Source organism: Uloborus diversus, chromosome 1, assembly GCF_026930045.1.
Source record: "Uloborus diversus isolate 005 chromosome 1, Udiv.v.3.1, whole genome shotgun sequence".
Classification (NCBI taxonomy): domain Eukaryota; kingdom Metazoa; phylum Arthropoda; class Arachnida; order Araneae; family Uloboridae; genus Uloborus; species Uloborus diversus.
Window position 1 is genome coordinate 146581255 of NC_072731.1, and position 26049 is coordinate 146607303.

General features: G+C 31.4%; 1 pseudogene; it reads right to left on the reverse strand.

The window, feature by feature from the left end:
* Positions 1-26049, reverse strand: part of LOC129216160 (H2.0-like homeobox protein) — a 145456-nt pseudogene that overhangs the window by 49108 nt on the left and 70299 nt on the right.

Below are 26049 nucleotides of genomic sequence, written 5' to 3' on the forward strand. Positions count from 1 at the left end.
TTTTAAATATTAACTTCCATTTTTAGTTAAAATTTAGGTTCAGATCATAAAAATATACCAGACAAACATGCCATGAAAAGTTTTACGGAAATATATAAGAAACTCTTTGAGCTATCATGCTCGCAAAACGAGAAAACCGACGAAACTGGCACCTGAGAAAAAGAGGCTTAAACAGCTGCTGTTAACATAAATCTCTATGGAATGTTTACGCATTTTTTGCGATAACTTGAAAAGTTTTTGGCGTATGGTAATAAATAAGGTATCAAATTGTTCAAAATTAAATTATGCATACTATATATTTTTTCCCAGAAAATAGAAAATTTTGAAGGTTAGAGGTCCTTAGATCCTTAAACAAAACTTCTGAGTAATCGTTTTTTTTTTTATGAATTTTCCTCTTTATTTGAGATGCTGCAATACCATTGCTTGGTGGTTGCTCTAGATAAAAAAATCCCTCTCCTCCATTTTATATAATAAACAAATTTTGCGCAGTACTTTAACATCGGCATTACCAAGGACTTTAAACTTATGCCATTAAGAGGCACCAAGCCATTCATCAGCAATACCTGCAGTCATATACAGTGGCTCCCAAAACTGTTCGTACACCTTGAAATTTTGTAGAAAACCGAAATAACGCGAAACTGACTTCGAATATGAAATCTAAAATTTTTTTGTCATTCCTATGTCATTCTAAATAAAACCCAGGAGTTTTTTTTTCAAAATATTGACGGATTTTCTTTTTAAAATGGCTCAAAACGCGAAGAGACAGAGAAATAACGCGTCACAAAAGTCATCGTACTCTGAAATATTTCCGAATAAATTCATAATTAAAATTATCATTTGTCGTTTTTTTTTTATTATTTTTGCATTTTGTTGACCCTTGAAAGTCATTTGACTTTAAATTTTTGTTTATTTATTCCCTAACATTTTGCTCGTTACTTTAAAATGTCTGGTACTCGTAAGAAACAACAAACACCATTCGAAATTTGATTTTTTCATCAGAGTAGCGGTAAATCGGTTCGAAATATCGCTAAATTCGTTAATTTATGCCATTTCAGAGTGAAGTGCGGGATAAAATGCTTTAAAGAAAAGAATGGGATCGAAAACAAGGTAAAAAAATACCTATTCCAAAATATTCTTTTTAACCAATGTATAGGGGTGTATTTCATTGAAAATCGTAAGTGTACGAAAACTTTTGGAAGCCACTGTATGTGAATTTGAACCATGCGAGTTAAATTTGCTCTAACTTATACTTGACGTTTTAAAAAAAAACTTGACGGCACAATGCTGTACTTTGCTGGAAAGGTTATGAGAAAACTTCTCTGCTCTTTGTTTAAAATAGAAAAGTTGGCAATTTTGTACACAGTTCATTTCATCATTCAATAACTCTGGACTTGCTGCGTAAAAGCTAGTTTTGAAGTTGTTGAAATAGCTCTTCCTATTTTCTAACTGCACAGCATTGTAAATGATAGATATCTTGTGAAATTGTAAAGCACAAAGGGAATTTGATAACATTAATTTTCTTTTTGCTTCTTTAAAGTTGCACCATTTCCTTTAAATCACTTATCTTGTATCCCATTTCTGACGTGACTCAAAAATACCCGAAATAATAGGATAGCTTTGCACCAGAGTAATAATTAATATTTAATAGATTTATTTATTTATTTTTTTTTTTTTTGAGCAATCACGATTGCTTATTGCTTTCATTTGACTGTTTTGATGTGATATGATTTAATTTTCCCAGCAGCACCACCGTCAGCCGGCCGCTCATGATGCTGCTCCTCTAGCGAAAACCGTCTCCAGGTTGCATCCATATCTTACACTTACACGCATACATACACGCACGTACACACACATACACATACACATACACACACCTACACACATACACAAACGCATACACACACTCAAACACATACACACACTCAAGCACATACACACACATACAGACACCTACACATACACACACACACACCTACACACAACTACTCACACACTCATGCCTGCACACAGACGCAAACACATATGCCTACACACACATACACATCCCCCACACACACATACACATTCCCCCCACACAAACACTCATACACACAACTACCCACACACTCATACCTGCACGCAGACACAAACACACATGCCTACACACATACACATACTCCCACACATGCCTACATACACACACACACACTCGTGATTGCGAGAAACATAATTTGAATTGGAGATGTCAAAACTCAAATTAATTTTTCTTTTTCTTAATTTTGGATAAATACACAAAAATTTACGTTTATCTTCCGTTTTCTACCAACAAATACAGAGAACTGTTCTGGCGAACAATGGTGCTTGTAAAGAAATACAAATCCCTTTTGAGCACAAAAAGTACGGGACAAAAGTACATCGCAAAATACTATGAGCAAATCTATGGTGAATTATCTGCTAAAGAAATTTAAAGCGATGAATAAGTTGAAGTAAAATTTGCTGTAATTACACTTCTTTGATTTTTTATAAGAGCTCGAGATAATGAATTGAGAAACATGCTTTAAAATAACACGACCAAGGTAATACGCTTCCGGACATTGTATTAGTAACCCGAAAACACAATTTGTCCAGCGGAAATGTGATATTGTTTGCGTATATACAAGTCAGTTCATCTGACTATTATAAGTAGTATATTAAAGAATTTCTAACTGCAAGACAGTAAATTTTAACAAGAAATTCTGGCAGATTGCTATTTTACTTTTAATGATTCTCAGTAAAATTTTCCTACTATGTACCATGCACTTTCTTGCAAAAGGAGATGATTACTAATTTTGTTTCTTATCATGAAAAAAAAAAAAAAAGAAAACAAAGAAGAAAAAAGAAACCGCTACAATTTGTTTTTTTTTTCAACTTGCGTGTCACATTTTCCAGTTTCAGTTACAAGATACTGGGTATATCTTTACTCGTTCTATTCATTCACTGCATTTGGTTAGCGAAAATGTTTTGCTACCCCACCCTTAACAATCCCATTTAAGTCTTTATTTTCGGTTTTAAAGAGAAACTAAAATTTACAGACGTCAAGAAATCGATAACTATATATTGCTACTTACTTTATCCTCTAAAAAAGTAACAATGAATTTTCTATTAAATTATACTTTCATTTTCCCGAAATTTGTCAAAGGTAAAGATTTTGGTAGAAATAATCACTCACGCTGGAAAACATTAGGAGAAAATAATTTACAAAAGTGCAATAAAGAACAGTCATAAATGAATACATAAGAACTAAAAGGAAATGAAGCAGAATTATGACGTAAATTAATAAACTCTTTCTGTAATGCTAAAAAAATATTTAAGCAAAAGAAATAGAGCATCAAAACAGTAGTTTACATTTTAATTACTTGATTTAAATGTGCTGTTTCTTATTTTGAGAGATAATCTCAAGTTTATTCCCAATTAGAGGAAATTACCTTATATTTAAAACAAAAAGTTATAAATGAAGATTCTTTTGTTAGGTTTAAGAATTAATAATTTAATTCACAACACAAACTCAAAAATAAATTTTGCTTTCGCGCAATTAAATTAAATTGCACAAAATGCCTTGAGCCAACTTAATAATAGTTGTTGAATTTTTCACGCTGATGTACAGAATATCTTTTCAAGCAAAAAAGGCATCTTTCGGTAATTAATATATCACTAATTTTCATTCAAAACTTTATTTTCTGGGTTTTAATTAAAGTGAGTGGAAAGTGAAGTAGTAAAAAACTATAGGCTATAAAATTTCTTTAATTTTCGTAGTACAGAACACGATGCGTTTGAATACGATTATGAAAGAAAGGAAGTAAATCTAAAATGGTTCATATTTTCTAAAACACTTTTTATCCCATGAAAATTCTATTTTTTTTTCAGATTAAAAGGCTAGAGCATAATTGCAAAAGGGGAAAAATAAAATAACACGACGAATTATTAAACAGAAAGCATGATTCAACGATTCTTGTTCCCATGACAAGCTAAAAATATTTCTTTTGAGCAAAACAAAGAATTTTTCCCACTAAACACCCAGATATTTCATTATTTTTCACAAAATTAAAAGCACAAGATTAGCTAATTTAATGGTTGTTAAAAGAAACGTAAATTTATATTGCCGCAGCACCATGATGCGTTCAGAAAAAAAGCAATATTCTTTAACAAACTAAATGTGATGCCACCGAAACAAAGCAAATATTGAGAACAAAAATAATTAATAATTTACCATTGAAATGAAAATTTTATGCACACGATTTTTTTATGGGTAATCTTCTGGGAAATAAAGCGTAAAATCTTAATGTTTGCAATTGAACTCAAAAACGCGATTTGTGAAAGCAAGAAAAAAATTACCATATCAGCAAGCAGTACTCAATATTCCAAGAGTTATTTATTTAGTCTAATTTTTTTTTCTAAAAACATCTTTGTTTCTAACGTTACCTAGAGGATTATGTTCGCCAGAAGATATTCATGCACAGCCTATTAGAAGAAGTGTTTTATGTCACAAAACATAACAAACTTTATGCGAGCAGCGACGCTCTTTCAAAAACTCGACTTGAATAGTTAATGGGCGAAGTTCTTTCAAAAAATGCAAAAAGCGATTATGCCCTTTTTTAAAAGCGCGCAAAAACAAAAAAACAATATGGATCATTTTTGGGTTTTGTTTGCCTAATTCTCTAAAGGGATTCTATACCAGCTTGGTGTAATACTTTTGGTTATTATGAGGCCGTTAAAATAGGTTTTGTTCTTTGTGTAAATCATATCGCTTTACGAAGAAAGAGCTTTAGGAGCGATACGGTTTTAGAAATTTATCTTTATGCTAAGCTAGTTTTATGCCTTTCTATTTTGGATGGCGATTGAAAATAAAGATTAGAAAAACATGATCGGAATTAAAAAACGTAAATGGGCAAGAAAAACCCAGGAGTAAATATTTTTACACATCTTTTCTCTTCAGTTGAAATATATTTCTGAAATACATGCTTCTATCTTAATTTTTTCCACATAAAATTTACGTTTAATCACAAAAAATATTTCGATTAATCGATGAGAACGTTTAACCATTATGTTTGGATTTCTGTTGAAAACCAGTTTGAACACAATTGAGAGGATCTGAGAAAAAATTATTAACAAGAGTAACAAAAGTTTCAGTCGGAAAATGTGTGGAAATATCATAGTTTTTAAAATTAGTAATGTGGTTAATTTCTCTGAGAACAGTTATGTTGTTAATTTATCCTCTAAAACAATTATACTGTTAGATTTTACGCATCTAAATGAAACAAATTTGATTTTACTACTAGCGTTTTCAAAAATTTCGTAACATGCAATAATGAAGAAGTTATTAAACAGGTGTATACCTTACAAAGTACAGCAAGAAATTTTCAAAGTGTCTTTTTGTAAAAATGTCTTTTATTGTTCTATGCTCTAGCCCGTAGTTGACCTATCAATAAGTTTGAAAATAATTATACAGCTGTTATTGTGCATATCTTATTCTTTGCAATGTCTTTAATGAAATCCTAGATCTTCCATTTTGCGTGTGGATCCGTTTAGCAGTTTTTTTTCTTTTATTGCTATAATTGCTATAAGCGTTTAAAAAATTTTAAAAATATTTTTTTTTTTTTTTTTTTTTGAAAAAGCATGCTTAAAAACATAGGATCTGACCATTTTTAAAATATATTGACAAAGTTTAATATTTTTAAAAATTAGTTTAATCGGTGCGCATATTTAATTTCATTTTTTATGCTTCTGCACATGACATCACAAGGGATGAAATGCCATTCACTGATGCCATTAGGTCAGAGCGCAGTGTTTAATTCGCATCTTTACCCACATGTGCTGCCAACAATACGGTTGATAGCAAGCGTAGAGCACAATATTTAATTTGCTTCTGAATTATCATATCATGGAAACGCGGTAGATAACAAACGTAAACATTCAGCGCGTCAATGTAATTGCGCCAAAGTGCATCACTTGACGCCATGAAGACCACGCCTTATTCGAAAAATCGAGCATTTAAAAAAAATTAATTAAAAACTAAGCATTTTGAAAATATAAGATTTTTTCCGATCCATGTGTTTTTTTTGCTGATTCTATACACTTAAGTGTTTAAAAGTAGCACTTTTGACTGATGGAAACAACCCCATTGGGTTACTAATCAATTTTTGCAAAATGTTCATAATTTTGTGATTTACTTAAAATGTAATTGGTGAATTCCACCGGTAACGGAAGGACATATTCTAAAAAAAAAATCGATGCATTTCTGTCTGTGAGCTTATCAAAATACATAATTTTAACGGAAGGACATTTTTTCACAAAAAATGTCCGTACTGTTTTTTAAATTTGTTTAAAAAAAGTTACTAACAAAATAATCTTGGCTTCGGCTTTTTTGGCAACTTAGCATGATGTGTGTAAAAGTCTATGCATCAGTTTTTGAAAAAATATGCATTTTGATAAGCTCACAGTCAGAAATGCATCGATTTTTTTGTAAAAAATGTCCATCCGCTATCGGTGGAATTTACCAATTAATAGTAGGGGAAACCATGATAAAGTGGATACCCCGGGCAAAGCGAATATTGCTCATAACTCCCAAATTGTTCGTTGGCCCGCAGCCACGTTGTCATAGCAAATGTCATCTGTTGCCGCTCCGTGTGTGGCAAACACGTCGGGACGAGTTCGCGTCGCGCTGCGCCAGTGAACGGACGGAGTATGTTTTTGGGAAAATAATATTAATTTTCAGAGGTAAGTGTTTTGTTTACAACTTTAATACTCTTTGTGACAGGTTCTTTGTTATAAGTAGGATTTGATGTATGATTATGTAGCTTTCAACTATTCGTAGACGACGAGTTTAGACTCTCTGGATTTTTAGTAATTTGGGATAATCTAAAAATGTATTTGAAGGGCAAAGCGGATTGGGCAAAGTGGATACCATATTCATTTTGCCCATTCATGACACGTCACTTCATTCGAACCTGGAAGTCCTCCAATTTTGTGATCTCAAGACAATGTTACCATTGACGACAGTCCTTATACTCCATGGGGTCTGAAACCTTTCCTGGGGAGGAACTCCACCGAGGTTCAAAGCAATGATATTCCCGCCGCTTCATTCAAACCTGGATAACTACTGTAGTCTTCCAGTTTTACGACGCATTCCTCAACCTGCTAAAACAATAACAACAAGCTACAACGATCTACACTCCTGACAAGAACTCCAGTAAAGAAAGATCAGAAACAAAAATTTTAAAAGGCAAGAAAGACTGTCATGAAGTCATTAGATGATGTTTTGACTAAAGCTTCTCAAAAGACTTAAAATGATTACTACCAAAAAGACTAAATCAAATATCTCTGTCACAATACATAAAACTGCAAAATAGAATAATATGAAGACAGAAGTAAAGAAATTTGAAGATGTAAGGAGAATTTTCAGTGATGTGAAATGTACATTGAAAAAGATGATCAGCCAACGGAAAACTATAAAATGTCGTATTTTTACTCAGTGGTGTCATGAAGAGTGTTCAGTATTCGAAAATGGCGACGAAATTCGTTTGTGATAACTGCAATGATTAGTAATGTAGAATTTTTTTTCAAATATGCTCCTATAATTTTGGGTATTGATTTTTCTTAGTTTAAGTTCTTTGTTTGTTATAATAATAACTGCAATAATTAGAATTGTTTCAAAAATGTTTTTTAATATGTTCCTTTAATTTTCGATGTTTATTTTATTTTTTAAGTTCAATTTCTTTATTTGTAAAAACTACAATAATTAGCATTGTAACAAAAGAATGCTTTTTAATATGTTCCTTTAATTTTCAAAGTTGATTTCACTTTTAAGTACAATTTCTTTGTTTGTAACAACTACAATAATTAGCATTGTAGAAAAAAAAATGTTTTTTGAATATGTTCCTTTAACTTTCGATGGTTATTTTATTTTTAATGTTTTGTTTTATGACAAATAATGTTGTTGTTCACTTTGCCCTAGTACTGAATCCACTTTACCCGGGGTGTTCGGCAAAGTGGATAATCATGCCATTGTTGAAAACTGGCCTTATACATAGAAGTTCAATTAATATTAAGGACAACCGTTATTGCATAACGTAAGTTCATTAAATGAAGAGTGATTTTAAACATTTGTTTCAATTTCCCTAGTTATAACTAAACGACAATAATCAAGGAAAGCTTAAGGTATTCACGTTGCCCGGGTTTCCCCTGCGTTAAAAACACCAATCAAAACTTTGCTACACTGAATGAAATCTGGAGTTAATTTCTTTGAAATTTCATAAAAATAATTTTCTTGATTGCAAATTATTAATGATTAAATACATGAAAAGTCATTTTTAAACTTTTCTTCTTGTTCACATGTTTAGTGCAAAGCTTTAAATTTAAGCGAAAAGTACGGAATAAAATATTAGCAATGTAGAACTCTGCACTGGGACACAAATGAATAAATAAAGATTTGGAAAATGGTGACTACCAAAGTTAAGTAATTTTGCTTTCTTGATTTGCTATTTTTGTCTCTTCCCAAAAAGTTCTTTTTAACGAAATTAGTTCTCATTTCTCAAATAAAAATAGAATGGAGAAGGTTAAATGATACTGCATTTACGAAGTTTGTATTGCTATATTTTTGAAGAATAAAAAATTTTAACGTAAATTTAAGTGGTTAGTTATAGATAGTTTATGATGTATCAACATAAACAATTCACAACAATATATTAAATTTCATTATTTTGTTCTTTCATAAGCTTTGTATTTATTAGTTAAAAGTTTAATATTCTCGTTAGTATGTCACATAATATTGATTACTGTATTTTTCTTTTGAATCAACATCGTTGCACCGTGCATCGATCCGAGCTGCTGTATCAAGCTAATATAAAAAATTTGTATAAAATATTACGAATGTATATATATATATATATATATATATATATATATATATATATATATATATATATATATATATATATATATATATATATATATATATATATATATATATATATATATATATATATATATATATATATATATATATATATATATATATATATATATATATACGAATTTTAGTAGTATAGCTTCTTACGTATGAACACATGGCTGAATGCATTCATCTGTTTTTCCTTGAATATGGAGAAAGATTGAAGTACGTGTTGACGTTGTTGATAATGTGCATTACCAATCATCAACAAAAGTATTTTTTATGTTATTTTATGATCATTCCTTTTGTGTACTTTTTCCCCTTAAACAATGTATTTTGTATCTGTTTGTGAAGTGTTGAAACTTTTTTAATGCTATTCCTATCTCCCACATGGAAACCGGTTGATTGTTAAGAAATCAGTAGGTATTTCAATTTTCTCGAGATATTTTCCGTTCTGTACGTTTCACTTTTCCTTACTGTTATGTTTTCTTTATTCTATATCTGATACATAAACAAAAGTATTTGGTTCATAAAAATTTTCAAATTTCGAATTTTGACGAATGAGCGCGTTTCGAGATGTGCTGAATCCATTTAGACCATTTTTAGAAAATGTCTGTTTATGTATGTGACTTCATATGTGTGTGTGTGTGTGTTTGTGTGAGATTGTTTCTTCTTTCTTTTTTTTGTGGCCACTCTAGAGCGAAAACTACGGCATGAAATCGAACGAAATTTGGTAATTTATGCACCCTCATGCGAATTGGCGCCATTTAATTTTTGATGCCAATTCCTCTAAGGAGTGGAGCAATCAGACGTTTTATCCGTTATGCGGTCCTGCTGTATCTTATGAAGTAAAAGGCGGAATCTAACAAAGTTTGTTATATAGTTGACCCTAGAAGTCATTTTCCGTTAAAGGTACCTAAAACTGTGCTTTCTCGTTTTTGTTTCAGCTTTTTAAAAATATTGCGTTCTTTTAGTTTGAGATACTTTGACATCTCATGTTCTTCCGTATTATATGCTCTTTTATTTTTGTTATTCATAACTTGTACTGCTTACTGCTGTGTCATAAAACGTGTCATAAACTTTTCTTTTATACTTAAGTAAGATAACTGAAAAATACTGACACCGAGTCACGTTTTTGACTATCCAGCTATAAGTGCTGATCTCAGGAGAATAGGAGTTGTGCCTTTATCGGTAGAACTTTGTGCCGAAAACATTAACAAAATTGCTCAGGCCGTCATCGAGACTCACGGCAATATCTAATACCACTTTCATGTACAGGACAAAAAAAAAAAGAAAGAAAAAAAAAAAGAAATGTAATTTTTCATTTATATTTCTGAGACATGTTGTAAGCAAGCGTTTCTTACACCGTGTTTTGCGGAACCCTTGAGTTCCACGGAGCGGAGCTCTCTCAGGGGTTCCATGAGACTAGCATGCTTTCTTTTCACCCTTTTCGAATTCGTCGCTTAAAATAACAATAAAAATAAAAACTTTTCAAAATTAAAAATAAATTTACTTTTGCTTTCGTATAGCAATCTGAGCATTCTTACCCACCTGGGTTAGCCCCAATAGAAATAGTTTCATTTTTTTACCTCAAATAATGCAAATTTTAAACTATCAAAACGAGCCTAAAACTGTCCTTTTTAAATTTCAACATCTAACATTTTTTCGAGATGAAAACACCTCTTTCTCACCTAATTTCTCCAAAGATATCCTGAAATTAATTTTTAAAAACTTATATTTTGAAAAATGTCTGGAAGAAGCTATTGACCTCCTAAACATGATGTTAAATGTGACTTTAATGTGAAAAAATTTCGGGAGGGCACCTAGAACCATCTTTCCAACAACATTATCAAATGCTGCCTAAAATTATGATTTTTGACGTCAATTTCAAGTATTCTACTCTTGATAATAACCACTCTCCATAAATGGCAGCAGTGGAAAGGACAATTTCAACATTTAAGGAGTGAGGACCAAGTTAAGAAACAGTACTGGTCAAGAGCGTTTAAATGGTATAACTCCGACTGATGTCAACACACATTGGAATCAAAATCTCCGATAAATAAATAACTAGCAAAAGTGTTATAAAGAGTCATTTTAATTTTAACGGCTCAACAACTTTTTCTGTGTAAATGTAACTATTAACACTATTGTAGGTAAAACGTAAGTATTTCCTATTCTTGATAAGAAAATATTTAATCACGTAACTGATGTATACATTCTGAGATTATTTATTCCTTTTAAAAATATTCAGAATTGCCTATACCATCGTATTGATTTTTAGAAAATAATAGTTAGCAGTTTATGAGTAATTAACATGACTTATAATAAAATCTAGTTAATAAGCGATTTAATGACAAATAGCTAGCATGATAGTCTCTGACGGGTAAGAACCTGTCCTCCCCCTCCCTAAAACAGAATCCTAGCTACGCCACTGCAAACTACGTACAAAAACCGGGGTTTCCACGAAGAAAGTGAGCATTAAAAAGGGTTCCACTCATCAAAGAAATTAAGAAACGCTGTTGTAAGCATTTGCTAAACAGTTGCATTTCATAATAGGAAAAAACGGGGGCATTCCGAATAACAGGAAATTATTTTCGACTGATTAGTTGCATCTTATTAAAGAACAAGAACTGACAGAAAAAGAAACTACTTCACCTGCGTTTCGGTGACGTTTAAAAGTTTGGCCATTTCTGCTCTCTCGCTTGAGCTGAGGTACTTCTTGATTTCGAACTGCTTCTCCAATTCGAAAATTTGTCGGCCAGTGAAGGTGGTTCGGGCCTTCTTCTTTTTGTTCTTCTCACTTTCGGGATCGCTGCAGACACCGTCGCCCTGGGTTTGGGACTGCGGCTGCTGCTGCGGCTGCTGCTGCGGTAACGAGACCGCTGTCGCGTTCGGCGTCTGGTTCGCGACCGCCTGTATCGTCGGGTCGGGTTTCTTTTCTTTTTTCCTTTTGCTGCTACTTTTAGTCGCTTTCACTGCAAAAGAGAAGAAATAAATCACTGTTTTGCAATTTAGTTATAATTAATGTGCATGCAAAATCATTAGAGTGGTTCAAAAAAACTATTTTTCAGCTAGAGTCCAGGACACCCCCTATTTTTTTTAGACTCACTAATAATATTATGATGTAAAAGTTTTTAGCTTCTTATTCAAATTTTAAGACGGTGCTCAATGACCTCTCAATTTAACACTAGCCGTTGCATAGAAAATTTCACAAATTTAGAAACATTTCATTTCCCCATCTGTTTTTTTTTTTGCAAATAATTAATTTATTGCAATGTATATGCATATTAGTGTATATTATAATATGTAGTATTGTTTTTTCAGTTCAATTTTTTTTTAAAACCCCCCTCCCCATAGATATGAAGTTTGTGGGAGGGGGTTGAGCACCCTCTTTCAGTTGAAATAAGAAGCTAAAACTCTTCCAGTATATTACTATCCAAGTCTAAAAATATTAAGAGGGGGTGTCCTGTTTTCTAGGAGAAACTTTATTTTTTACATGTATTTTTGAACCACCCTAATAATCATGTTGCGGTAATTGCTGAAATGCTTTGCTATCGCAGTACAACCTCGTTTATCCGGAATGGCTGGGATCAAAAGCAATCCAGACGTTGACAATACGTATAATCCGGTAGCATGTGTGCTAAGCAAAGCAAATCCTTAAACAAGAAGAATTACAGTTCCTTACGACAAAAAACTGTATTTTGTTGCAAAATTGCATTGGAATGTTTAAAAGACATAAAAAAACATCAAAAACATTTTTTTTTTCAATAATTTCTTAGAAAAGAATTGATCTTCTGTTTTCTAGTTCAGACATGAGTGTTGTTTGAATAGGTAAATCACAATCCTTCAAATACTTTATCAATATATGTAGTTCAGCTGTAATGGTGCTTGTTAGATAAACATAACTTATGGTAGAATCTATGCAGGAGTTTTACACTTAATCAAAATAAAAAGCAGATGTTCGGCTCACTAATAGTTACCTTCTTGCAATGTAGTTTAAAATTATATATACGAGCAAATTTTTTTAAAGCTACAAATTTGTTCCGGATAATCGGGAATTCCAGATAAGCGCGTTTCAACTGTGCTTCAAAACGTATTTTTTCATGTGTGTTGTTTGAATAAAGTACAATCATCCTAATACCTTATCTTTATATATTAATAGGCAAGCCGTTTTCTTTCGGTATCGATTCCTCCTCTATTTGTGAACCGATTTCCTTCATTCTTTTTTTTTGTTCAGTAGCTACTCGTATTGCCGAGTTTTAGTGTCATTAATAAATGTTTTTGAAATCGAACGCTAATTAACGAAGATATTAATTAAAAACGTATTTTCGTCCTGAATGGCTCTTTTTACGCGAACAGATGGTCCAATTTTTTCGAATTTCATATGGTTGGAAAGGTCTTTAAAAAATACTCCTAACGAAGAAATTGTCTGGGCGCCCAAGGTCCAATAACCTAAATCCACTGGGAAAAAGTTATAAGCGTTAGCGAAACTCAAAAATTTTAATTTTATCTATTTTCCATTGTTGAAAACGTGAAACATTAAGTTTTAATTGATTTACCACTGTTTTTGCACGCAAAATGCATTTTAATGCTTCGAGCTTGGTCTGGTTCGAAAGCTCGTGAAAAATACTTCCAAAAACGTTTACCCCGTTTTACAGCTAAAAAACGTATCCCGCTAAGAGGACTAGAAAAGGAGCTAGAAGCAATTATAAGTTAGCGAAAATTCATTTTTATTTGATTTTTCACGTGACATATTTAGCGTGAAGAAATTGCTGGATAATATTATGTGTTGCCATTTCTCGCTTGAGCTTAAAGAAATAAAATTCTTGAATTTGTTTTTCTTATTGAAGCTTTTTGGGAAACTACGGGCATTCAAAAGATTTTCATTTTGATTATATTTTCGCGATTTTAATATTTAAATTAATCATTTTCCGGAGTGAGGGAGGACTTTCAGTTTCAATTAAATCACCTTCATAAAAAAAAAAAAAAAAAAAAAAAAAAAAAAAAAAAACAGCTCCCAATAATACCTGCTTTGCTATCACCACAAACAAATTTCAAGGTGAAAATTTCTAACGGTAAAGGTTATGCCTACTTTCACAAAGAATTTGTTTGTACAGAAGTTTTACGTATTAAAGAAGTTTTGCGGTATCATTTCATTCAAGAAGACTTCCCTAATTGTGAAATTGGCGAACTTCATCCATTGGTGTCAAATTTTTGGCACTAATGCCAAAGCGAGAAGTATTTTTCTTTTGCATTTGTAAAAAAAGGGGAGAGAGATGTCTATTTACAAGGAGCTGACTATGATTGCAATCCCTCTATTAGATGGGGTTCATTAAATTGTATCCGTTCGTGACAACGGAAAGAAATAAATGACAAGAGGGACATACAATGGAGAGAATGTGACATCAAGCCTTTTTTTTTGATAATAACGTTTATGAAAAACAGTAAGAGGTGTGCTAAAGGGAAGAGGGGGTATGGTGAAGTGTGAAACTTTGTGACAAAGGGGAGAGGGATCAAAAATTTTGAAAAGTGCATTAGTCAGTTACCTCCTAAACCGTAAACAAATCACAAAGACGATTTCTTTTAATAAAACTGCACTATTATTGCAACGTTCAGTGCTTTTGAATGGACAATTGTTAATGTAGCAAGTAGAATTCGTTCATTTGACTGTTTGAAATTTTGCATTCCTAATGTCAGAGATCATGCAACTTACTCAGTAATACTAAACTTTTTTAATTGTTCATGCAGAAGTTTTACGTATAATCTGAGTTTTGCATTATCATTTCATTCGGGAAGATTCCAGTAATTGAAAAATCGACGCTCTTCATCTATTGGCGTCAAATGTTTGGCACCAATTGCTACGCGAGAAATGTTTTTTCTTTGCGTACGTAAACAAAGAGTAGAGAAATATATATTTGCATGTGTTACCACAAAACAGGGGCTGTCCACGAACGAAGCCCCGTTTTAAGGTGGTGTTCACGAAATAGTAACAGTTTGTGACAAGGGAGAGGAAAGAAATGACAAGAGGGATATATAATTGGGAGAATGTGGCAACAAGAATTTTCTTTAATAGGAACGTTTATGAAAAACAGCGTGACATGTGACAAAAGGAAGAGGGGTATGCTGAAGTGCGAAACTTTGTGACAAAGTGAGGAGAGGTTCGAAAATGTTGAAAAGTGTGACATCAGTTATGCACCACCCTTTACCATAAAAAATCACAAAGACGAACATTTTTTATAAAAATTATACTATTATTATGACGCCCAGTGTTTTCGAATGAACAGTTATATGTTGCATTGAGTAGAGTTCGTTCATTTGATTCTTGGAAATTTATATTTCTAATGACGTAGAAGCAACTTACTCAATAATAGTAGACGTTTTATAAGTAATATTGTTCACACAGAAGTTTTACATATAAAGTGAGTTTTGATGCTTCATTTCATACGGGAAATTTTCGAAAATTGGATAATTGGCTATTTTTATCCATTGGCGTCAATTTTTTTTGTTTCCAATACCAGCGCGAAAAATTATTTTCCTTTGCATATATAAACAAAGAGTAGGGAAATATCTATTTGAATAGAGTTAGCACAAAGCAAAATGGTACCAAAAAAAAAAAAAAAAAAGTCAGGCCAAGAATTTGACGAGTACGCCTATTTCTCAACGGGGTTGTTTCCTTCAGTGAAAAGTAATACTTTTAGTCACTGAAATTCATAGAACAAGCAAAAAAAAAAAAAAAAAAATAAAAAAAAAATAAAATAAAAAATAAAATAAAATAAAAACGCGGAGCCAGATTTTTTTTATTTTCCCAACAGTTAGTTTTTACTATTTCTTTTAAACGTCCGATTTTGGAAACAAGGCGTGGTCTTTATGACGTTACAAGTGATGTACTTTGGTGCGCTACTCCATTGCGGAACTAAATGTTTACGCTTTGCATTGAACCGCGTTTCCAGGTCATGATAATTTGCGCTTTGCGCGAATGGCATCAATGAATGGCATTTCATCGCTTTTGGTGTCGTGTCCAAAAGTCCAAAAGTGTAGGAAACGAATTTCAATCTGCGCATTAATTAAAATAATTGTTAAAAAATATTAAATTTCTTCAAATAACTTAAAAAAATGGTTAAAACCTATGTTTTTAAGCATGGTATTTCAAAAAAAAAAAAAAAAAACGAATGCTTTTAAAATTTTTGAAACGACCCCATTACCGAAATATCCCCTTTCATTCATTTATTTTGAGATTAACAGACAAAAAGCAAAATTAGAATAAATTATTACTGCTTGGTATTGTGTGTACATATAAAAATTGTATGTTTCCAGATATGCAGTAAAGATGAGTAAGAGTAGAAATAAAAATATTGGAAATAGTTAAATTCATGCAAGTTTTCTCAAATATTCATTTATGAATATGGTCGAATTTCGATCACTGGTCGAACACTAATTATTATAGATCAGCTCTAATGGTGTTGTTGGATTAACATAATTTATTGTACAATCTATGCAGGAGTTGTGCATTTAAAAATAATAAGAAGCGAATCCAGCTTCCATAACTTAAAATTATCATGAAGAAGATAAATATTTTTCAAAGCTTCAAATTTGATCCATATAATTAGGAAATCCAAATAAACGAGAGCTGAACAAACGAGGTTCCACTGCACTTAGAAACGTATTTTGCTCTGCTATTTAAAACTATTCTATTAAGCAAATGCTGTACAGAATTTATCATTATAATAAACAAGACATTTATATTGCCTCTCAGATCAGGAACAAAGACTTGAATTCATGGGGATGGGAAATAGGAGAAAGGTGTTTGATAAGGTAAAAATACCTGCAAAGTAAATGAACAGCAAATTGAAAACTCTTTAATCATAAAATGAATTTAAAAACATCTATTTCAAATTAAAATTCAAGATGGAGCACAAAGGGACAGTCTCGCCCTTCTCCAACTACGACAGTCTCACTGTACCTCACTCCGCCTTTTTTTTCTAATTTAACATTTTCAGTAGTTCGTTTAAAATCTAGCCTTAATGTTCTGAATTATAATTAGCTGCATAGGTAGAAGACAACTGGCTAATTTTTATTCATAAAAGAAAGTATTATTAATCGATGGATGCGAGATTCAAAAAATAGACATTACTTGCCTAATATCAGAAAATAACGATCATTTGATTACAAGCAGAGGCAGCAACTTCATATCCCAGAAGCCACCCGGCTAATTGCTGCAGATTCGTGGATATCTATCAGCATTTACCTATTATGAAAAAATCCAAAAAATCACTTTGTCTCTCACTCTACCCCACGTCTCACTATGTCCCTGTTTCCCCTACTCATCATCTGCAGAACGTGATGTTGAAGAAGCTTTTTACTCTTCAAAGAATCTTCCCTGCTTAGCTACTATGATTTATTTGTTAGTGGATTTTTTTCTAGCACTTTTCCCATGATTTTTAGGGTTTGATGCATACTCTTATTCTGTAATAATGATAATTTTGATATTCCCCTTCATTATTCCTATCAGAAGAACGGGTAAGTAAGTTTCGTTTAAACTTTTCGGCCAATAATAATGGTTTTGTTTTTACGGGCAGTAGGCGGTAAGACGATTTACAGATATTTATATGGATGCTTGAGTTTGTAATAGAATGTTTTCTATTTTGAATGCTTGTTGCTTTAATGATTAATAAAAAAAAGTTTATTTTAAAATCATAAATTTCACTGACCACCTTAATGTATTAAAAAAATTTTACTTTTTAAATTAAAAAAAATTTTTTAATTAATCTTATTTCACTGGCTTTTGTTAAGTTGCAAAGAGTATTTTGTTTAAGACAATAAAAAAATCTTTTAATTAAGTTTATTGAAGAAGATAATTATGACGTTGTTTTTCGGAAGAGGAGTAGAGCCTTTTTTCCCGAACTTGAGCTAAGTAGAAGAAATTGTTAGTTCTGAGAACATCTTTTCAACATCTTATCTCAGGTTACAGTTACAGTTAACTTGAATCGGAGAAAAGATTCGAAAGCGAGCACCTCTTCCTTCTTTTGTTTCTTATACGCGAAGTCCTAATTGTTCTTCGGCGATTTGAGTGGCTAAAAAAATCACTGATGAGGGAATTTCACATATTTTGTTCTTTTTAATGAATGAATATTAATTTCGTTTTAGTTCTTATCGCTCTCACATGAAAAGCTTATTATAGATAATTACATCGGCAATGGGAGTTTTTTGATACAAATTATTTATGATATAATAATTATTAAAGTGCTATTTATCTTCGCATTATACTAATAAATATTATTTGTATTGTTTTGCTAATGCAAAGTAGTTTCTTTTTAGCATTACTGATAGCAAAGAACTTTTTTGAGCTTGTCAAATACAATTGGAGGAAATAAAAGCTTAATTCTCTCTAGTTGAAAATAAATGAAAAACTCAACTTTTTACTCTTAGTTGGTTTACATTGTTTAGGTAAACGAAGCCTTGGAGATGAAAATTGCAAAAAATCACTTTTTTAATGTGCTTTAGTTATTTATTTTCACAAATGAAAAGCTCATAAGTGCAATTGAAGACAAAATGTACACAAGTTATACATATTTATCAAAGGTGATTATGTTTTTAAATTTAAAATAACTCATTTAATTTACTGCAAATAATGACAATTGTAAGTGACATTTTACATTTCATTTAGAAATGTATTAACTTTTCCTTAGGATGATTTGTCAAATCATGCATACGATTTGTACTTAAAACAAAAGCGAGTTCAATTATGTGTAAGAGATTTTTTGTAAGTAACTGAAAAAATCAAACTGGCAAGATATTTACCTTTTTTTAAATGGAGGACATTCATACAGACAGTCAGCTTCTTTAACAATTACAAAATGTGTCACGAATTATTCAGATATCTATTTAATAAAATTAAGTATTCTTTTTAATTTACAATAACTCCTTTTATTTACTGGATTTAAAGATAACTGTAAATGACATCTGGAGGATGAGAACTGATTATCTGAAGTAGAATTTCTAAACTTTTTTATAGTTTATGAATGCCGTAACAACGATTAACTAAAAGTGTAAGGTAGGTGCGGGTATTAAGACCTTTCGGCTAATTACGCCTAAACAACAAAAATACAATTTAAAATGTTTGCAGGCGTTCAAGAACGAACTCGTAGGTAGCGAAAAATAACAGATGGCACTGGTCGCGACACGTTGCTCACTTGTTTCGATCAGTGCAACGCGATTCATTTGCGCGGAGCAGTTGTGCAACACGAATAATGAAAAGAAGTCCTACTAAATCGTAAATAATTTTTGTAATATTAAACTTATATACATAGTTTTGCGATACAGTTTTCTGTTTTCAATGCTTCTATCGACCTTTCATGTCTGAATAAAAAATATGTACCAATTATTGTACTTTTGGGTGCTTTTTTTATACAAGATGTCAGCGGTTAATAAGGTTTGCCAAATTTGACCGTGGGCCTCATTATACTCCTTGGTTTTTTTTTAAACAATTTTCGTTAGCTTTAAACCTTATTTTTAATCTGTCTCAATATGTTACGCATGTTTATAAGTAATTACGACTATTTACTAATTGGTTCAGTGTTATAGAAGTACCCCAATCAGACCTTCTGGAAGCTTTTATCGCATAGTTTACGGTTGTAGTTCGGACGATGAAGAAGACAATTTGCGGCTCGCTCAATTAACAAGTACAGCATTTCAGAAACTTATGCCTACACCACCTTATGAAAAAATGTTGTTAGAAGAAAAGTCATTAGTTATGAGGAAACTTCAGTCACCAAAGACCTGTTTGAAAGGAACGAGAAAGAGATGAAAATAAAAAAGACGTAAACCTTCAAAGAAGGAAATATTACTAAAGAAAACGATGCTAGTTGGTACTATCACACACTTAAGAGGGGATAAGGTGAAAGACATGAGACCATACCTAAAATACGGCAAGTGGCGGCATAAGGAATGCGTCGGATTAACAGTCTATGACAAAGATAATTTTTAACGCCCTGACGGTGTTAAACAAATATTTTTTTCTCTTTTTGAAGACTTTAAGCATGATTAATGCTTATATTCTGTAATGACCTCAATTACCAATGTTTAAGGCTTATTTTGATTATTTATGAGTGTTAAAGTTCGTAGGCCTTATTATCCTACCATAGTATAATAAGGCCTAATGACAAGGTTCTTAAAAATGTTTTATTTTATGCTTATTTTCCGGCAATGAAGGTCATTTTTTGTTAGTGTCTTACAGTATTTGATCTGAATGTTTAACTAATATTGCAATTTGGTAATTCGAATATATAGATTTTTTGAAATTTCAAATCTCCCTAGGGTAGGCCTCATTGCACTTCCGTAAGTTGTGTGTATTTACGTAAAATGGTTTTATAAGGTGAAAAAGTAGACCAGAAGTTATTAAAATAACAATATAAATATTTTAAAATCCGCCATTACCAATGGAATATAAAACAATATTACTTCCTTCTGAAAACGATTTGTGAAAAGAATATTTTTTAAAACCTTTCCAACAGAGTTTGAAAATAAAATTCTTCATAAAAAAGTTTTCAGTACAAAATCCTTTTCAAACCGGACATTCTTGAGACCTCGACTGTAACTAAGAATAGCTTAAAGATTCTTTGATTTTTTTTATTTGCTTGAATGACATTTATCAACGCAGTTGCCACGAGCCTTCCCGCTCTTTTACTGTGTTTTTTTTTCTTTCGTTCGTTTAGATTTTTTTCTGCGAAGTCTAAGAACTGCTTTAGTTAATGTCTTCTTTTGAAAAGTTGTGAATTACATTCCACAATTGTTTCTCTGACTGTTTGATGGCATCGTCAAAAATTATGGCATTTCTCGTTGAACTGTGATGCATATCTTCAAAATCAAAATGTTCGGCTTGGAAAAGAGATATAAATTAGATTCGTTTGCTGGTCTCATCATAGATTCTCTGCAGTCAAATTTTCATTATTTGTAACATGTAGTATGAGGCGCAAGGTTTCGGCCCTGGCTCATCATGTATTTTTCTAGAAAATGAGAAAAAAAAAATTGTTTTCTGATTCATTGTAGTAAAATTTTCAAACTTTGTAATATGTAGATGATTCGAGCAATCTGTCCTGACTCATCATTTATGTTGCTTGGAAAAAAAGAAGGAAATTGCATGTTTCCAAACTCATCAAAGATTTATTGAAGTTGAATTTTCATTATTTGTAATATGCAAGGCTCAAGTAATATGCCTCGGCCCATCATCTATTTTTTGACAACCATCGATACCATTACTTTGATATGCAGCTCAACAGTACTCTAAACAACGCACACACTTCGCAGTCAGTGATAAAATGCGTAAATAAAATTGTTATAGAAGAGATGGACACGTTCTATGTTTTTTTTCATTTTGTTTGAAGACTCATGTAGATGCAAAATGTCTAAATTTTAATGAACGATTGCGACAATCAAAAAAGAAAACTGAATATCGAATGTTTTAAAGGCATGAAAATGATCGAATTTTTTTAAAGATTATTCTGCAATTTTCATATGCATAATAGCCAATGGTTGAGTAACGCTTCTGACGTCATCAACAATGAATCTCGCGCCACGGAATGATAATTTGATAATATGTTTAGGTAATGTTTAAAATAAAAGGAAAGGCTTTATTGTGCAAGGCTGAACTGGGTCTGATAGCTTAAAGGTTAAGACTGTCATTTCAGGGGAATGTAGAAACAAAAAAGTGGTCAATAATGAACGCTATCTACTGGAGTTTTGAGTAAATCCTCTGTGGTTAGGGTTAAAATTTTAACTGTCAAAACATCACCAAGCAGGCAATTGTTTCGTTCAAATGAAGAAGTAATTTTCACCCGTCACATCTTGACGGGCGATTTTTTATTAGGCAAATTAATATTCGTAGCATTATACAGTGCTTAGTACTTTTGTTGCAACACAAATGACCAATCAGCTTGTGCACTTATGTTTGAAAAAACAGGTCGACAAAATGTTCTTATAAATCTCCTAGGAACCTACACTTTTGAGTGGGCTCCAAACCACTATGAAAATTATCGGCGGAAGTGCTATACTGTTTAATAACATCTTTGCCTTAGGCAGGGTTTGAATCTTGGCAATCGGCGTTGACCATTCGGCTTTCCTGATTATGTGGGCCACTTCCTTCAAACATTACCTTTTTAACCTAAGAACCTGTAAGTTCAGTTAGCTTGTTTTTGGCTGCACGTCTTAAAATAAGAAGGGTACACATTTCTTCTTGCACGTTGCATTTCTTTTGAGAGTTTTTTTATTAGAACTAAAGAACAAGATTGTTTGAAAAATAGATGTTGCGTCATGCTCTTTAAAAAAATTTTTTTCATGACTGTTGAAAAATTTACAAAAATAAACCATAAGTTCAACATTAAAATTAAATTTCTTGACTTCGAATCAAGTACATAGAAAATCCTAGTCAAATATATTTCTTCCGTTCTTTTTGGAAGCAACAAATATTTTCATGAATAATTGAATTTATAAAAATATAACCTGCGTTGCAAAAATACGACAATTACTTAAATGTCACACATTTTACATTTTTTACCGATTTGTTTTGTCAACGAATTTTTTTTCAATATGACATTTTATCGTGCTTGTTTAGTTTTGATGTTCTAATACAAGATTCTACACAAAAAGTATGAAAAATGTAAAGTCATCAATAGGTCACATTATTTAAGGGAATAATGAAATGAGTAAAATAAAGAAAAAAAAATAGTGGAGAGGATATTCATGTAAAATGAGAATGAAGCAAAGCAGATAAAATGAAAATCAACTCGATGAATTTTCATTATTTTTTCATTTATTGATGTAAGCAGGTGAAAAGATTTATATGCTATTGATAAGGTTTTTTCTTAAGGTGTCTCCCAGTGTTAATATTTTTGAGACATAATACGTATAATTTGGACTATGATTCATTATTTATTATTTTACGCTATTTGTTACTTTCAAATTCACTATTTAACGAGTTTATAGAAAAATAAATAGACTATACTACATGTATATTTGAGGCAGTGATGTTCAAAGGACTGTTAGTGGACATTTTTTAGTTTTTAAAACACGTGCACAGTTCAAACTTTTGAGTTTTGAGTAAACCACGTGAAAAGTTCGGTTGAGTAAATGTTTTTTTTTTAATCAAAACTATTTGCGAAAATTTCCCCCATTTACTATATAAATACATAAAGTATTTGCAGGAAAAATTAACTACCAAATTTTAAAAAAGTGTTGAACTCTAATACAGTGAAACCTCTCAATAAGGACACTAAGGGGACTAGATATTTTGTCCCTTAAATAAAAGTGTTCCTTATTCGGAGGCAGATGAATTGAAGTATTTAGTGCACTAACTCCGTTTAGTGTCATAATAGACGGAAAGTAGAAAAATTAATGATTAAAAACTGAAAATAGGTAAAGTACGAGTATATTACTAAATAAAATTCTGAGTTATTTAAGCTTAAAAATTTATATTTTTAATAACACAAAATTAATCAAAAAAAATGACAATGTTAAGTTTTTTAACATGCAAAAACTATTTTGTAGTGATTTGTTGCATGAATTTAGTTGATGTCATGTAATTTAGGAGTACAATGTAAATTAAGTTACAATAGGAGAACACATTTCAAGTTTCTACAAAAATCTAGTAATGGGCCGTACACTATTCATCGAAGCTGAGCCCTAAGCGAATGAACTGCTGAGATGAAAAGCATGCATGTAAATTTCAGCAAGAATTTTACAATGCATACTTGCATCCTTGTGCAAGCTAAAGTAAAAACAAAAATACAAAAATCAGTTAATCTTTAGACAAAATGTGGCTCTTGAATTCCAGTAAACTTAACACTACTTGCTCATTTATGCATTATTATTATTATTATTATTATTATTATTATTATTATTATTATTATTATTATTATTATTATTATTATTTTTTTTTTTTTTTATTATTTTTATTATTATTATTATTATTGTCGGAGACCGTTTCTTAAACGGAGTGTCCTTTAATCCGAAGTAAATACAAGGATATCCCTATTCAAAGGGACAGAGACCAGAAAAAAATTCCCTTAAACAGAGGTGTTCCTTGTTCGGGGGTGTCCCTTAAAGGAGGTGCTACTGTACATAATTTAATAAGACTAATTTGCTGCAAAGATTTAATAGTTAGCTCATTTTATGTATTTAATTCAATTTCCGTTCACACATTTTTACCCAGCATACAGTTTTAGTTGCGTTGTTTCCTCTCGTCTGTTTTTTTTAAATAAATTTAACTCTTCATTTTCGTCACAAATCAAAGAATAAAATTTTGGCATCAAAGCACAATAGTCGTTTAAATTTAATGACGCGTGATTCAAAAAGAAATACTTTTAAATTCGCATCATATAAAAGTATGTGTTCTTTCAAACATAATTTTGAAAGGAAGCATAAAAAAAAAACAGCAAGCTTTTATCAGGGGGACAAAACATTACAACTTGCATTTAAATTGAGTGCAATTTGGAAACAAATGAGATGTCACAAAACACATGAAGCCAGAGCGGGGGAAAAATCAAAAGATAAACAAACAAAAATGTAAAAAATGACGACGAAGCGTAATAAAAAATATTTTCTAAGCTCAAATAAAAAAAAAGTACTCGGAGAAAAAGGACATTAACATCCAATTGGCCAAGCATTAAATAAAATCCCGCGTTGAGGCTATTTAAGCTTTACCCAATCATAGAAAGTTTGAAAAGCATTGGGCCATGAAGCAACATTTAGGCGAAGAGCGGCTCCAACGAAATGACTCATTCTAAATCCTTTTACCATTTTTTTTAACTCCTCTCTTTCGCTCCTCTTTTATCCTTCATTGGTTACACAAAAGAACAAAGATAGGAAAAAAAGCGGGAAAAAATGTGGCATAAAAAATTCTAAGATAAAAAAAGGGAAAAGGATCGTCTGCTTAAAGCGATCGCGTGAACACGTTACCTTGCGCCTTTAAGAATAGGAATTGATAACCTAGCAGGTTAAACGAACAAATCCTTAAAGTAATTTTTTCGCCATGTTCGTTTGTCGTTTGCAGTTTTTTTATGCTTCAAACTTTCTTTTCATAATGTTTTCTTTTATGTTTCTTTGGACTTTCGGAGTTTTTTTTTTTTTTTTCGTTCTTTCTGTCGTAACGGATATTATTTCGTTTCTTTGCTTAATCTTTCGTGAAATTATTTGTGAATGTGTGTGTCATCATCAGCAATATTGTTCGTTGATTGTAGCGACGACGGCGCGCTTCAAAATGCTCAAAGCACTGATGCATGTTTATTGAGTTTTTAATACAAAATGATATTTAAGTGGTAACAAGTGTTTTGCGAGAAGTTTTTAGCGAGATGAAACCGATTACAATTCTATAAGTAATAAACTTAAAGCTAATAATTTTGCACACAATAATTGAAGAAATAAATTTGTTGTAAGTAATTGAAAACCGGTAATTTTTTTAAAACGAAACGTGATTGCTTTGAGATTTTACACTAGTGAGGTTGATGTTCCTGATACCTTAATGCTTAACTGAATATTAATTAATTTTTCCTTCTGAAAATAGAAGGAAAAATTTATTTTGTTCCCCATCCGTAATCTCCCAACTCTTGAACTAAACAAGAAGTTCCGTCTAAAACTAAACAAATCTACTTTTCCTTATACTAAACTTGACTAAAAATCTTCTTAAATTGGCTTCGGTTCCAAGTTATTTCAAATATATCTAATAAATATTTAGAACTTCTGTATAAAAGTAAAACATGTCTCTTTTAAGGAAAGATATATTTTTGTTTAGACAAATTTATTTAATAGTCACTCTCGTAAGCTGTTTGTCATTTTTCTTCAGCAAATTTCTAGTCGGAATATTTTAAATGCAAACACAGTTTTTTTTCTAATTTTTCAGCGTATAAGCGTAAGAGAAACAAAATGTAGACTAGAAAAGTAAAAAGAATAGTATCCAGATAGGTAAAAAGAAATAAGCAAATAAAAAAAAACAAATGAAGTAAGAATAATTTATATTCTAGACAAAATTAGATAATTTTACATCTCTTTTTGGGACAAAACTTCTTTATATAATAGTTGTACAAATAAAGATTTCAAATAAAAAAGGAGCAAACGTAATTTATTTGCATCGAAATAATAGCAGATCTTTTTATTTA